The sequence below is a fragment of the Quercus robur genome, chromosome 5 (genome assembly GCF_932294415.1).
Source record: "Quercus robur chromosome 5, dhQueRobu3.1, whole genome shotgun sequence".
NCBI lineage: Eukaryota > Viridiplantae > Streptophyta > Magnoliopsida > Fagales > Fagaceae > Quercus > Quercus robur.
In genome coordinates this window covers 66,334,622-66,348,352 of record NC_065538.1, presented here as the reverse complement: position 1 = coordinate 66,348,352, position 13,731 = coordinate 66,334,622, and the positions used below count along the sequence as shown (strand labels likewise).

At 42.0% G+C, this 13,731-nt stretch overlaps 1 pseudogene; it reads right to left on the bottom strand.

The window, feature by feature from the left end:
* Positions 1 to 1,090: 1,090 nt before the first annotated feature.
* Positions 1,091 to 2,056, bottom strand: LOC126726737 (putative germin-like protein 2-1; annotated as a pseudogene).
* Positions 2,057 to 13,731: the final 11,675 nt, after the last annotated feature.

The window sequence follows — 13,731 nt, the reverse complement described above, 5'->3', positions numbered from 1 at the left end:
ACGAAGAGATGGCACTTGTGGTCAATCACAATCAAGCAAATTACAAAAAACATTGGGTCGTTGACTCAGGATGTGCAAATCACATGACTGGTGACAATGAAAAATTGCAAACCATGTCCAATTATAAAGGAAGGAAAGTAGTAGTAACAGCTAATAATACAAGGCTGCTAATAGCTCACATTGGTGAGATGATAATCACCCCTCACAATAATGATAAGCAAGTACCTTTGAAGAAGGTATACCATGTGTCTGGAGTGAAGAAAAATCTGCTTTCAGTCACGCAACTAGCAGATGAAGGTAATTAGCTGTTGTTTGGTCCAAAAGATGTTAAGGTATAAAAGGAGCTAATATTTATTGGTACACCAATCACGGAGGCCCAAGCCATATACCGTGGATACCTTGAGTGATCTTTGTTGAAACTTGATACTAGAAATCATAGGAGCAATCCTTACAAAATTTTTGTAGCACCCAATGGCTTGTTGCATACAAGGATCATTCATGAAGAAAGTTCGTGTAGAAGAAATCCAAAGTTGTTGGGTCGCTATGCCAAGAGGTCAAGCATGGTGTTCGTTGATGATACATAATTAGTCTAGTTACAAAGGTTTTGTAAGTAGGCTTTTGTAATTGTTTCATCTATGGTTGGATTTTTTAGAAGGTTGGATTCTCTTGAGATTTTTCTTTAAAAAGGTTCTCTATTAATTTCCCACTTCATTGCCGTGCCTTTTATTCTATTTTCATTATCATTGTTTTTAGATATGGTGATTGATTATTGTGGGTATGAAATTAAAATGATTTCAGAAAACCATATTAAAATGAAAAAAAAAATGCTGTCAAATGTGGTTCTTTATTTAAAGCATGAGATATGGAATGAAATTTGAACAAAGGAAAGTAGATAAAAATTGAATTGTATTGAAGAAAATCAAAAGGAAAGAAAAAGAATCATAATAACAAAATTACAAATGTAACCTAACCACAACAAATAATGTACACAAACTTCCAATGAGGCTATGACACACAAATTGACACACTCGTACAAAAAGTGGGGAGAAGTAGGTTCTGCCTCATAATTAATGGAATAAATACAGCTTGTCTAGAAATTAGATTGAATATAGTTGACAACATTGTTATCCACTTGGATGGCCTTCACTAAAATGTCACTAGGAATATGAGGCTTGGACCCAAACACTGAATTCGCAATTGTGATAACACCAGGATTTTGACTGCTTAGAGCAGCAATGGCAAAAGCATTTCCATTACCTACATTTCTTTGATAGAAGGCCAATTGGGAATACAAACACATCAACCTTATGTAGCACCTTTGTGATAAGGCGATTCTGAGGATTAGACGTGACAAACCCAACTTCAAGGCTACCTTCCAAGATAGTTAAGATTTCGGTGGCACGAGGGTGAGTGTGGGGAGGGTTGATACCCCATGGTGCATAGTCAATACGGACAAGGGAAATGCCAAGAGAGTTAAGGCCTGGTATTTGTGTAGCGGTCACTGGGGTTACCCTTGAACCTGCAGGGTTTGATGTGTTGCCTGTTATATGAAGTCCACTGCTGGAAAAATCACTGGCAGTAACCATCTTAGGATCCTTGCAACAAAACCATTCAGGAGCACCGTGCACCAAGCATAACATTGCAAATAAGAAAAATGTATGCCATTTGAGTAAATCACAATATATAGGCTACTAGAAAAGAGTAATGATTTTCTTAAATAACTTATCTCACATCATCTGTATACATTCCTTTTCCACGTTTTAAGCAAATTAAAATGTGTACATTGTGCGCGCAATTGTGAATATTGTGTGTAGGACTGTGTGAAAAAAGAATGTGAACCATTATTTACGGACTGGAAAACCAGCAACTAGTTATGGTTTCAACATTAAGCCTATAGGGTGAAAATTTCAGTAGAAGTATACATGTTTAAGGCTCATTTTGTACCTTGACTGTTTATATCTGCAACACAGAAATCTTGAAGAGGGCTAGGATCCGATGCCAATGTAGCAGTGAAAAACAAAACTAGAAGTCCAGACAAGAGAATGAGGGAGGCCATTTGCAAATTTTATGTATAGGAAGCTTTAAATCAATGGAAGAAGGCGTTCTTCAGGATTATAGAGTAATTGAGATTTTAGTTGTGAAAGACTATTGTATCTATCTTCCTATATATAAGGTAGGGGCTGAGAGAGGATAATGTAAAAGATACAATAAAAAAGAGAATGAAAGAAAGAAATTGAGAGTCTCCAATTAGACTGTGCGAGAATCAGTAGTATTGCAGTGTGCCTGCAAGAAAGGGACATAAATTAAGTTATCTAATGTTCCAAAAACCATTTCAAGGCACTACAACAAACTTGAGTTTTTTTAACATATTTTTATCTACAGTCACTAAAAAATGTTAATAAAAACCTTAAATGATAAGGGTAAAATTGTGAATGTGAATATTCATGAATATAGTATCATGAAGCGACGTTCAAAATAGACTCGTCGGCCTCACTTGTCATAAATGGCAGTCGAACAGCTTTAGGACGTCTACAGCTTTAGGAAGACGGGGTTAACTTGTCATCAATGGAAAGTTGACACTACTAAGCTGAAGGGAGTAGGCGAAGCTGATGACCCTAACGAGGCAGATGACCTCGACGAGGGTGTTGGCGAAGCTGACGACCCCGACGAGGGGGTAGGCGAAGCTGACGACCCTGACGAGGCTGACAACCTCGACAAGGGAGTAGGCGAAGCTGACGACCTCGACGAGGGGGTAGGCGAAACTGACGACCCTGACGAGGCTGACGACCCTAACAAGGGAGTAGGCGAAACTGACGACCCTAACAAGGGAGTAGACGAAACTGATGATCCTAACGAGGCTGACGACCCCGATGAGGGAGTAGGCGAAGCTGACGACCTTAACGAGGCTGACGACCTTGACAAGGGAGTAGGCGAAGCTGACGACCCTAACGAGGCTGACGACCTCGACGAGGGAGTAGGCGAAGCTGACGACCCCGACGAGGGGGTAGGCAAAGCTGACGACCCTGACGAAGCTGACGACTTTGACGAGGGAGTAGGCGAAGCTGACGACCTTGACGAGGGAGTAGGCGAAGCTGACGACCCTAACAAGGGAGTAGACGAAGCTGACGACCCTAACGAGGCTGACGACCCCGATGAGGGAGTAGGCGAAGCTGACGACCCCGATGAGGGAGTAGGCGAAGTGACGACCCTGACGAGGGAGTTGGCGAAGCTGACGACCCTGACGTGGCTTTGCTTGGTCTCCACGTTTGCATATATAAAGAAATATCTTGCGTCCCACGCTTGGTGTTAAATAAAAAGACTCCTACAAGGAAATGATCTCGAAAAATACGTCTAAAGAGACTCTTATAAGGAAAAGACTTCTAATCCAATAAGGAGAGGTCAACCCTCTACTACTATAAAAACCCCAATACCCTCACCAACCAAGGTACGCATAATTTACTCTCTCTAACACTTTAGAGTTGTGAGAAGTTCTAACTTGACCTTCGGAGGGTATTTGGCCGGCACCACACCGGTGCTCTCTGCGAGGTCTTCTCTTTTTGTGTTGTGCAGGCATTGTTTCGAGCACGTGAGTGCCGTGTAGCTCATTGACGATTTTTCGGCATCATCATTAAACTTCTACAGTTATACACAACTGTTGAGTAAAGTAAAAAAATTCACATATTTATTTTCACAGTTTGTACAACTGTTGAAACATGTGTTAAAAAAAAATTCATATATGCCTGCACAAGATATATGCCACCAAGTCCAAGTTACCTGGACGGTACATAAATGCTTCACTTGAAACTTTTTATTTTATTTTAGAATGTATTAAATAATTGATTTGAAATAGTCAACAAAAATGGAGAAAAAAGTTAAACATAAAGGTTAATTAATGAAGTTGACATGTGAATCCTACTCTCTTGTTAGTTGCAGCCGAATGGATGAGTTCCATTAATCATTACCTTCGTGGCTCTATAAATTTTATTGTTGAGGGTTCATTAAGAAACTTAAATTAAATAAAATTAAAAAAGAAAAAAAAAACTTGAATCTTAATATGGACCAAGACACGCGCGCACACACATACACACACATACATGCAAATATATGAAGATTTACAATCTTATTTTATGAGTTTTCATATTTTGAAATCATTACTTAATAGTTTATTATCAGTTGTCATTATCTATTGTTAATGTGGGTAGGTGTGATCATTTTTGTAAGGACACAAAATCTTTAACGGCCCAACATCGATGTTGGGCTCGCACGCGGAAAGTCCCTCACAATAATATTTGTAGAGAGTGGGCTTGAAAGGCCAGCGTTGGATCACAGGGTGACATTTCGGGCCGAACTATAGATGAACCAATATGAGAAAGAGCTTTGGGCTGGATATTCAGGCCCTTCGATCTTGTATCTAAGAGGATTTGGCTCCTCGGATCATGTCCGAGGAACGATGGTGCTGTCCCCGGTTACCCGTCGAAGGGTTTTTATGTGGTGTCCGGCATATATTATCCAGGCATTCTCTTTCATCAAGTCTTTCTCCAGAAACTAGATGGGAGCCCCTCCCTTTGGTCACATAACATTCTCTTTTATACTAGCCTACGTTCGTTGTCCTTCGTCCACGTGTAGGGTCGATCTCTCCTGGACAGATATCTGTCCCATCAGTCTAATCCAAAAATTGCTGGAGATGATCCATAAAGCCTAAGATCCCGGCTCTGTTAGGGGCAGTGTCATGTCAGGGAAGGGTATTAAGGACAACTTCCCCAGGATATTTTCTGATCTTTCCAGCTTACTCATATTCCATTTCTATCCATGAGGTTTTGGACCTGCCGAGGACGAAACCGTCCTCGGCTATGTCTTCGGGCTACTTTTTAGGTTTCCTAGTTTCGGGCTTGGGCCCTAGCCTCCTTCAGTTTAAGACCGGTGGGCTTCCCATTTACGTGTGGGCCGGACCCATAAACTATTGGACCCCACATTAGCCCCTCAAAATCCTGCTGTCCAACATCATGGTAGGACAGGTGGATTTTGATGATGTCAAGCCCTTATTGCCGTTCACTTTCTTCGGATCTTGATCAACACTGGCGACTCTTCCCCTCCCCAAGGAATGCACCGGTCTACAAGCCGTTTTTCCTGGATTTGCGCACGTTGCCGTTATGCCGCGTGGTTATTTGCAGCGTGTCTTTAATGTCTTCCCATTTACGAGGCCTCCCAGATATAACGGTTACTGATGGTATAGGAGAACGAAGCAGCGCGTTATACTCTGGATTTCCCTGGGGATCTGAGTGCGTTACATACCCTCTTCTTCGTCCCCTATATATAAAGAGAGAGGACAGAGGGTGACTCTCTCATATCTGAATCCCTCACGTTCTTCTCAGAATCCACTTCCTCCATCCGGTTACGCCCTATTCAATAATACTTCTCTCATAGTAATCCACCATGAACAAATCCTTCCTCTCCCATAAACGCCATGTCCTGACAAAACTTGAGATGGCTCGGTCAGGGCAAGGATGGCGGAGGCTTAAGATTTGCCTCCCCATTCTTTTAGCCAAAATCCGAAGCAGGGACTCGTCACACCCCATTTCTGGTGTGACTGAGTCGAAAACCTCCCTTGTCATCTCCATCTGCTCTCTCATGAGCATACCTAATATGGCTCCCCTTCTCCCTCTTTTGCTCCTTTTACTTTCTTTTCATTGCTTCCCTCTTCTTCTCCTCCTTCCCGCTCATGTCCTCCATCTTCTTTTTCCCTTGCATTCTTCAGCAACAAGAGCTTGCTGAAGTGCTTCCATGTGTTCCAATTCTTCTTCCTTGTCCTTCATTATTTTTGTATAAGGGTCTTCTCCTGATATGAGCAGTACTGAGGCGTAGATTTCAGAGAGACTTTGAAGGCAAGTTCAGAAGACACTTGATGGTTTACTTATTTGTGTTACGGATGTTGTTACTGTTTTAGCAGTTCATTTTTTGTATAGGCTTGTTTAAGCCCTTCCTTGTATGTTGTAACAATTTTTCATATTAATAAAAGTGATTGTTACTCTATTTCGTATGTCTTGTTTATATATTCTAACAAATGTGAAAGCGTTGCTCGGCATAATAGTATAGCATTTGAATCAATAATAACTAAGGCCAAAGTAATCGTTCCTAAAAAGATGCCACGATAACTTTAACAAAATTATTATTCAACATAACAATCCGACCAGTGAGGAGTGAGACTTATCTTAAAATTAGCCGTGATGGGCATTAAATGCTCGATAAGGTGTAAGAAGTAGTTATCCGAGGACACGTTACCCACCGGATGAATGGCCTCCTTAGGTTGGCGATCATTAGGTCGCTCTGCCATCTCCATGATACGCGAGCCTTAACCTTTTCCAGTATTTAAGCCGAGAAATTTCTTCATTCGGGCAGTTGATTTCCCAAGCAGCCTGAGTCCGAGGACTTTGCAAAACCTGGGTTTTGTTTAGGACTTATGCGTTTTATCTTATGTACTTGATTTTTCCCTTTAGGCTTGAGTCCGAGACTTGGGTTTTTATCGGTACTGGGTTTTCCCTTTTAGCTTGGGTCCGAGGACCATGCAAGCCTTAGGTTCTGTCCGAGACCAATGTCTGCATTAGTACTTGGTCTTCCCTTTTAGCCTGAGTCCGAGGACCATGCAAGCCTTAGGTTCTGTCCGAGACCAATGTCTGCATTAGTACTTGGTTTTCCCTTTTAGCCTGAGTCCGAGGACCATGCAAGCCTTAGGTTCTGTCCGAGACCAATGTCTGCATTAGTACTTGGTTTTCCCTTTTAGCCTGAGTCCGAGGACCATGCAAGCCTTAGGTTCTGTCCGAGACCAATGTCTGCATTAGTACTTGGTTTTCCCTTTTAGCCTGAGTCCGAGGATCATGCAAGCCTTAGGTTCTGTCCAAGACTTTGAGTTCAGATTTTCCCTTTCATTGAGCATTTCCCGAGGTGCCAAACAGGGTGTCCCTGGGCCTTCACGCAAAGCGGCCCTGGGTCGCGAATTCAATGAACCCGCGGATTAAGAGATATTTCTGCAACCTCTGGCCATGCAGTACTTCTCTGACGCCCCAAAGATCGAGGCGCGCCTTTACGAGGCTCCTTGAGTCTCTTGGCTGCAGTTGACGTTGGAAGTTGAGTCAAGACCACTTTGTCTGTAGTGCTCCTTGGGACGCCGCGTAAGTTGACTGCCACTATCTTGTCTTTTCAAATAAATAGGAGGGAGAGAGGGTTGCTTTATATATACTCCCATCCTTTTAGTTTCCTCTCACATCACGCTTCCCATACCCGGAGTTCTCCTTTCTTGGCATAACATGTTGAAAGCGAGGGTTGGGAAGAAAGAACCTCCTTCGCCGCAGAAGCGCCGTGTCTTCATGAGGCTTATAACAGTAAGGTATGGGCACAGGAAGCACAAGTTCAGGAGAGTACTCTATCTCCACCGAGGGGGAAAGGAATCTTCCCCTCTTTTAGTCAAAATCCGAAGCAGGTTCTGTCCATGCCAGAGTTTTGGTGCGGCAGAAGAAGGATTTTACTCCATCAGCGCCTCTGCTTTGCGGTAGGCGTATGTTTAGAGAAAGCCCCACCACCTCCAACTCCCTGCACCTTTTCTTCAACGGTGTCAGGTTCAAGTTGGGTCTCTTTGACTGCCTGAGTTATGGGCAGGTAAGGGTGCGGGGGAAGAATAAGGTCTCGGAGCTGTGGCCAACCTTTCCTCCGACATACCTCCTCGGCTTTCTCCAGCTTTCTTGTATTTTTCTTTTTCTTGCTTATGTAGTAAGCTTTGACGTAGGCTGATTCCAGCTTTTTGTTTGTACACTGTACTATTTCTTCATCGTAATAAAAATGGAAATTGATTTACATGTTTTAAGCGTTGGTCTAATGGGCAACACAACTTTGTGAACGAATGTGCTCTATGTATGTGTTGCTTTGAGAATATTTGTGATAAAGCTACTTTGAAGCATAATCTAATCAACTCTCATCTGTCAGCACTATCAGGCATTATATCGATAACTTGTAATAAATCAAACTTAAGAAACTAACCGGGATATCAGTTGGATATTCTGTGATAAGCGCGTGAATATCGTCAAAGGCTGATGATTTATAAATATTCCATCCGAGCAATCGACTGGGAGTTAGGGAACTCCGATGGCGCTTTTGTGTACTTGGTTTCCCCATAGGCTTGAGTCTGAGGACCATGCAATGCCTTGGTTCTGTCCAAAACTTATATGCTTCTTTTTAAGTAATTGGTTTCCCCAGAGGCTTGGGTCCGAGGACCATGCAAGGCCTTGGTTCTGTCCAAAACTTGTATGCTTCTTTTTAAGTAGTTGGTTTTCCCAGAGGCTTGGGTCCGAGGACCATGCAAGGCCTTGGTTCTGTCCAAAACTTGTATGCTTCTTTTTAAGTAGTTGGTTTCCCCAGAGGCTTGGGTCCGGGGACCATGCAAGGCCTTGGTTCTGTCCAAAACTTGTATGCTTCTTTTTAAGTAGTTGGTTTCCCCAGAGGCTTGGGTCCGAGGACCATGCAAAGCCTTGGTTCTGTCCAAAACTTGTATGATTCCTTTTAAGTAGTTGGTTTCCCCAGAGGCTTGGGTCCGAGGACCATGCAAGGCCTTGGTTCTGTCCAAAACTTGTATGATTCCTTTTAAGTAGTTGGTTTCCCCAGAGGCTTGGGTCCGGGGACCATGCAAGGCCTTGGTTCTGTCCAAAACCTGTATGATTCCTTTTAAGTAGTTGGTTTCCCTAGAGGCTTGGGTCCGAGGACCATGCAAGGCCTTGGTTCTGTCCAAAACTTGTATGATTCCTTTTAAGTAGTTGGTTTCCCCAGAGGCTTGGGTCCGGGGACCATGCAAGGCCTTAGTTCTGTCCAAAACTTGTATGCTTCTTTTTAAGTAGTTGGTTTCCCCAGAGGCTTGGGTCCGAGGACCATGCAAGGCCTTGGTTTTGTCCAAAACTTGTATGCTTCTTTTTAAGTAGTTGGTTTCCCCAGAGGCTTGGGTCCGAGGACCATGCAAGGCCTTGGTTCTGTCCAAAACTTGTATGATTCCTTTTAAGTAGTTGGTTTCCCCAGAGGCTTGGGTCCGAGGATCATGCAAGGCCTTGGTTCTGTCCAAAACTTGTATGATTCCTTTTAAGTAGTTGGTTTCCCCAGAGGCTTGGGTCCGGGGACCATGCAAGGCCTTGGTTCTGTCCAAAACTTGTATGATTCCTTTTAAGTAGTTGGTTTCCCCAGAGGCTTGGGTCCGGGGACCATGCAAGGCCTTAGTTCTGTCCAAAACTTGTATGATTCCTTTTAAGTAGTTGGTTTCCCCAGAGGCTTGGGTCCGGGGACCATGCAAGGCCTTGGTTCTGTCCAAAACTTGTATGATTCCTTTTAAGTAGTTGGTTTCCCCAGAGGCTTGGGTCCGGGGACCATGCAAGGCCTTGGTTCTGTCCAAAACTTGTATGCTTCTTTTTAAGTAGTTGGTTTCCCTAGAGGCTTGGGTCCGGGGACCATGCAAGGCCTTGGTTCTGTCCAAAACTTGTATGCTTCTTTTTAAGTAATTGGTTTCCCCAGAGGCTTGGGTCCGGAGACCATGCAAGGCCTTGGTTCTGTCCAAGACTTGTATGATTCCTTTTAAGTAGTTGGTTTCCCCAGAGGCTTGGGTCCGGGGACCATGCAAGGCCTTGGTTCTGTCCAAAACTTGTTGGAGATCAGCCCCTAGACCATGGCGGGGGGGATTTGGCCTGAAGCCGGAAGCCCCTAGAGCTGCCCGCGCTGTTGACACTGCAGGGCGTAGCCCCTAGCAAAAATTCGGGTCGGAGCAACGACTGCATGTCGCCGGAGATGGAGGGAATCCCACAAACCTCAGCTGGCTAGAGAGTTGACTCAAACACCTCCTGCGCCAACGCGCAAGCCTTCCCACAGACGGCGCCAATTGTAAGGACACAAAATCTTTAACAGCCCAACATCGATGTTGGGCTCGCCCGCAGAAAGTCACTCACAATAATATTTGTAGAGAGTGGGCTTGAAAGGCCAGCGTTGGATCACAGGGTGACATTTCGGGCCGAACTATAGATGAACCAATATGAGAAAGAGCTTTGGGCTGGATATTCAGGCCCTTCGATCTTGTATCTAAGAGGATTTGGCTCCTCGGATCATGTCCGAGGAACGATGGTGCTGTCCCCGGTTACCCGTCGGAGGGTTTTTATGTGGTGTCCGGCATATATTATCCAGGCATTCTCTTTCATCAAGTCTTTCTCCAGAAGCTAGATGGGAGCCCCCCCCTTTGGTCACATAACATTCTCTTTTATACTAGCCTACGTTCGTTGTCCTTCGTCCACGTATAGGATCGATCTCTCCTGGACAGATATCTGTCCCATCAGTCTAATCCAAAAATTGCTGGAGATGATCCATAAAGCCTAAGATCCCGGCTCTGTTAGGGGCAGTGTCATGTCAGGGAAGAGTATTAAGGACAACTTCCCCAGGATATTTTCTGATCTTTCCAGCTTACTCATATTCCATTTCTATCCATGAGGTTTTGGACCTGTCGAGGACGAAACCGTCCTCGGCTATGTCTTCGGGCTACTTTTTAGGTTTCCTAGTTTCGGGCTTGGGCCCTGGCCTCCTTCAGTTTAAGACCGGTGGGCTTCCCATTTACGTGTGGGCCGGACCCATAAACTATTGGACCCCACAATTTTATTTTGTTAAGTTTGTATAACATTTTTATTTTTATGCAATTGTCATTATCTAATTATCATTCTTTTTACAGAAATATTTTAAACTAAATGACAAAACTCAACCTGCTTGTAATGTATTAATTTTTGACTCCTATAGCCACATTTATCCATACATAAATAATACACAATGTGTCTACTTAACCAATAAAATCCTTGAACATCATTAACTTTACTATTTTTTTTTTCTTTTCTTGAATGGCCAACTTTATAACAATAAGTTGCTTCAATATGATAACAATACATACACATGTAACAAACCCTATGTATTTCCTAATTATTCAATTATATAAAGTTATATTATATTTATTTATACTATACATGCACATATTTACACACATCACAATTCACATAAATAACATTATAAAAAAAAAAAAAATACAAATAGCGTACACAATCAATATCAAACACACACTCACACACATATAATATAAATTTAAAATAAAGAGAGACACTCACAACTCACAAACACTTAAGAGATATTTAGATAAACAAGAGAGATGAAATTAAATTCAAGAGGGAGAGGGAGAATGGTCTATGATTTGTGTTATTGTTTGGTGGTGGGATGAACTAATATGTGTTATTGTTTGATTTTGGGTTGGATTGATACATTTGTGATTAGGGTGTGCAAGATTTAGGTCAGGAGGTGCAAAAATATTTTGGGTAAATTAAAAAATGATTTTTATATATATATAAATATATTTTTTAAGTTAGGGGTGGTTTTATTTGAACCCCTTGAAGCATAAGTGGAGTCATCCCTATGTTATGTTTGTATTAATTTAAGGATAGTGATTGTTGCACACAATGTATACACATATACTATGTGCAAACAACTGAAATTGTGATTTTAAGTTAGATTTTTAACTTTAAAATAGTGACTTCAAGCTATAATTTTAGTTGTTGTATGTTATGTGTAACAGGAATTACCTTTAAATTAATAACGGATAGACTAAACTAATAGTTTTTGAGTGCTGATATTTTTTGGCCCAACTTCTCTGGGTATAGCCCAAACGGATGACACAGGGTTCTTTTATGGGCCGAAAATGGACGACTGAAACAAGCGGTTCCTTAGCCCACTAGTCCACTACCACCTAAAACAACACATGCCCATTGGCTAGGCAACTACACAGTTGAACAAAAGAAAGTAACAAGGATTAAGAATTCAATTGAACTTAAAATTAAACCAAACCCAAGAGAATATCAAACCCACCCCAAAGGAGGTAAGGTCTAGATGGTTATGGGATCTTCGTTCTTTTCTTTCTTAACGTGCCGTTTTCATTTTGGAAAAAGTTGGACTCCAAATCAATTTAGAACTGTCTTTTTCTAGCCTATTATATGGTGATTGAAGAGACTTCCGTGTGTAGTTTTAGTTATATGACATTTTTAATAAATTGTGTGTCTTGTTTAAAAATATACATGGATAATCTTATAAATCATCATGTATATTGATTGAAAAAAGATAGCTCCAAACTGGTTTGAAGCCAAACTTTGTGTTTATATTTCTGATTAAGTGTCAGTTTGGGGACACTCAGGCCAAGAGCAATAGAAGGCAAGCTGTCATGTTGATAATCACGTGTGAGCTTGAAGACATTGTAACACGATATAAGCCTTGATAGGAACGTTATGGATTTAAGTGTAGTATAGTGATAAAGCCATGTTAGGGCCAATTTTTTATTTATTTAAATTTTTTTTTGAACGAAGAATAGAAAGTTTTATTGAAGCAAACACAATAATACAAGTAAGGCCAAACTCAATCTCTATATCTGCTCACACCTGCTATGCTGCCATAAGTATTTCGTATTCTGTTAGCAAACCAGTAGCTCGTTCCATGATAATCCTTGGCTGTAGCTGCACATGCTCGAAGTAAAATTTATTTCTTGCATTCCAAATGCTCCAAGTCGTGACTGCCCACCTGTCCAGGTTTGTTTCCTCCAAAACTGTCTGCAGATGTTTGAAGCGCAGGAAGAAGTCAGCGACCTCGGTGCTGCATTTCTGAACTCATCCTCTGACCAAAGCCCACACGTTCCTTGCGAATGGACAAGTCCAGAGCACATGGGTTGCAGTTTCAGGTTCCTGGCGACAGAATTCACATGTTGCCTCAACTCTGACCTTTTTTCGACATAGGTTGTACCTCGTTGGTAGGCAGTTGGAGCATGCTCTCCATATGGAAGTTCAAACTTTGTGGGAGGGACATTTAACTTCCATGTTTTCCCCATGTAACGCCGTGTGTCCGAACCGAGGAGAGTTCAGCCAAGCCTGTGGATTTCAGTTTGAGAGCTACCCGATAGGCTGTCTTAACCGAGAACTTGTGAGTCGAGATGGTTGAGAGGGAGAGCTAAAATTTCTGCACCTCCTTTGGGTGAAAGTAGCGACCAGTTTGCCCCTGTCCCACTGTCTTGTATCATGATTAATCAAGTCACACACTCGCATCTGCTCATCAGGTTCGTGAAGGAAAACTGGTCCAGTAGGTAGCCATTTGTGTGATGTAGAACCAATACTTCGGCCATCTCCAAAATTGAGACATTTGAAATATATAAACTTTTGAGACATTCCAAAATTGTTATTCTTTTTAAAGCGTAAACAATTTTACATTTGTTTAGATGAGTTACAAATTTATTAGTGATAGACTAATAGATTGTACGAAATTAGGGTGGGTCCTTTAATTCCCTTAAGACATTCTCCTCCCATTGAATCCTTCAATTCTTTCCTATATTTATTTAGATGTAAGACATAGTTTTAAAAATAGGAGGGAATTGGAGGATCCAATTAGAGGGGATCCTTTCTCATGTTTCCCTACCTCTTCTTTTTCATCCTCAAAGATTACACCACTAGTACCACCAGTAGATTTGCATCTGCATATGTGATTCTTTTCCTCCTCTCTCTATCTCTGTTTCTTCATTCCATATTCACTCAATTTTTCTCATTCCTTTCTCTCCCTCTAGCCGATTTTTCACTCGGTGCAATATTTTTAATTCAAGCTACTTATCAACAGAAACGAATGCATGTCAGAATCATTTGTGACTCAAGAACA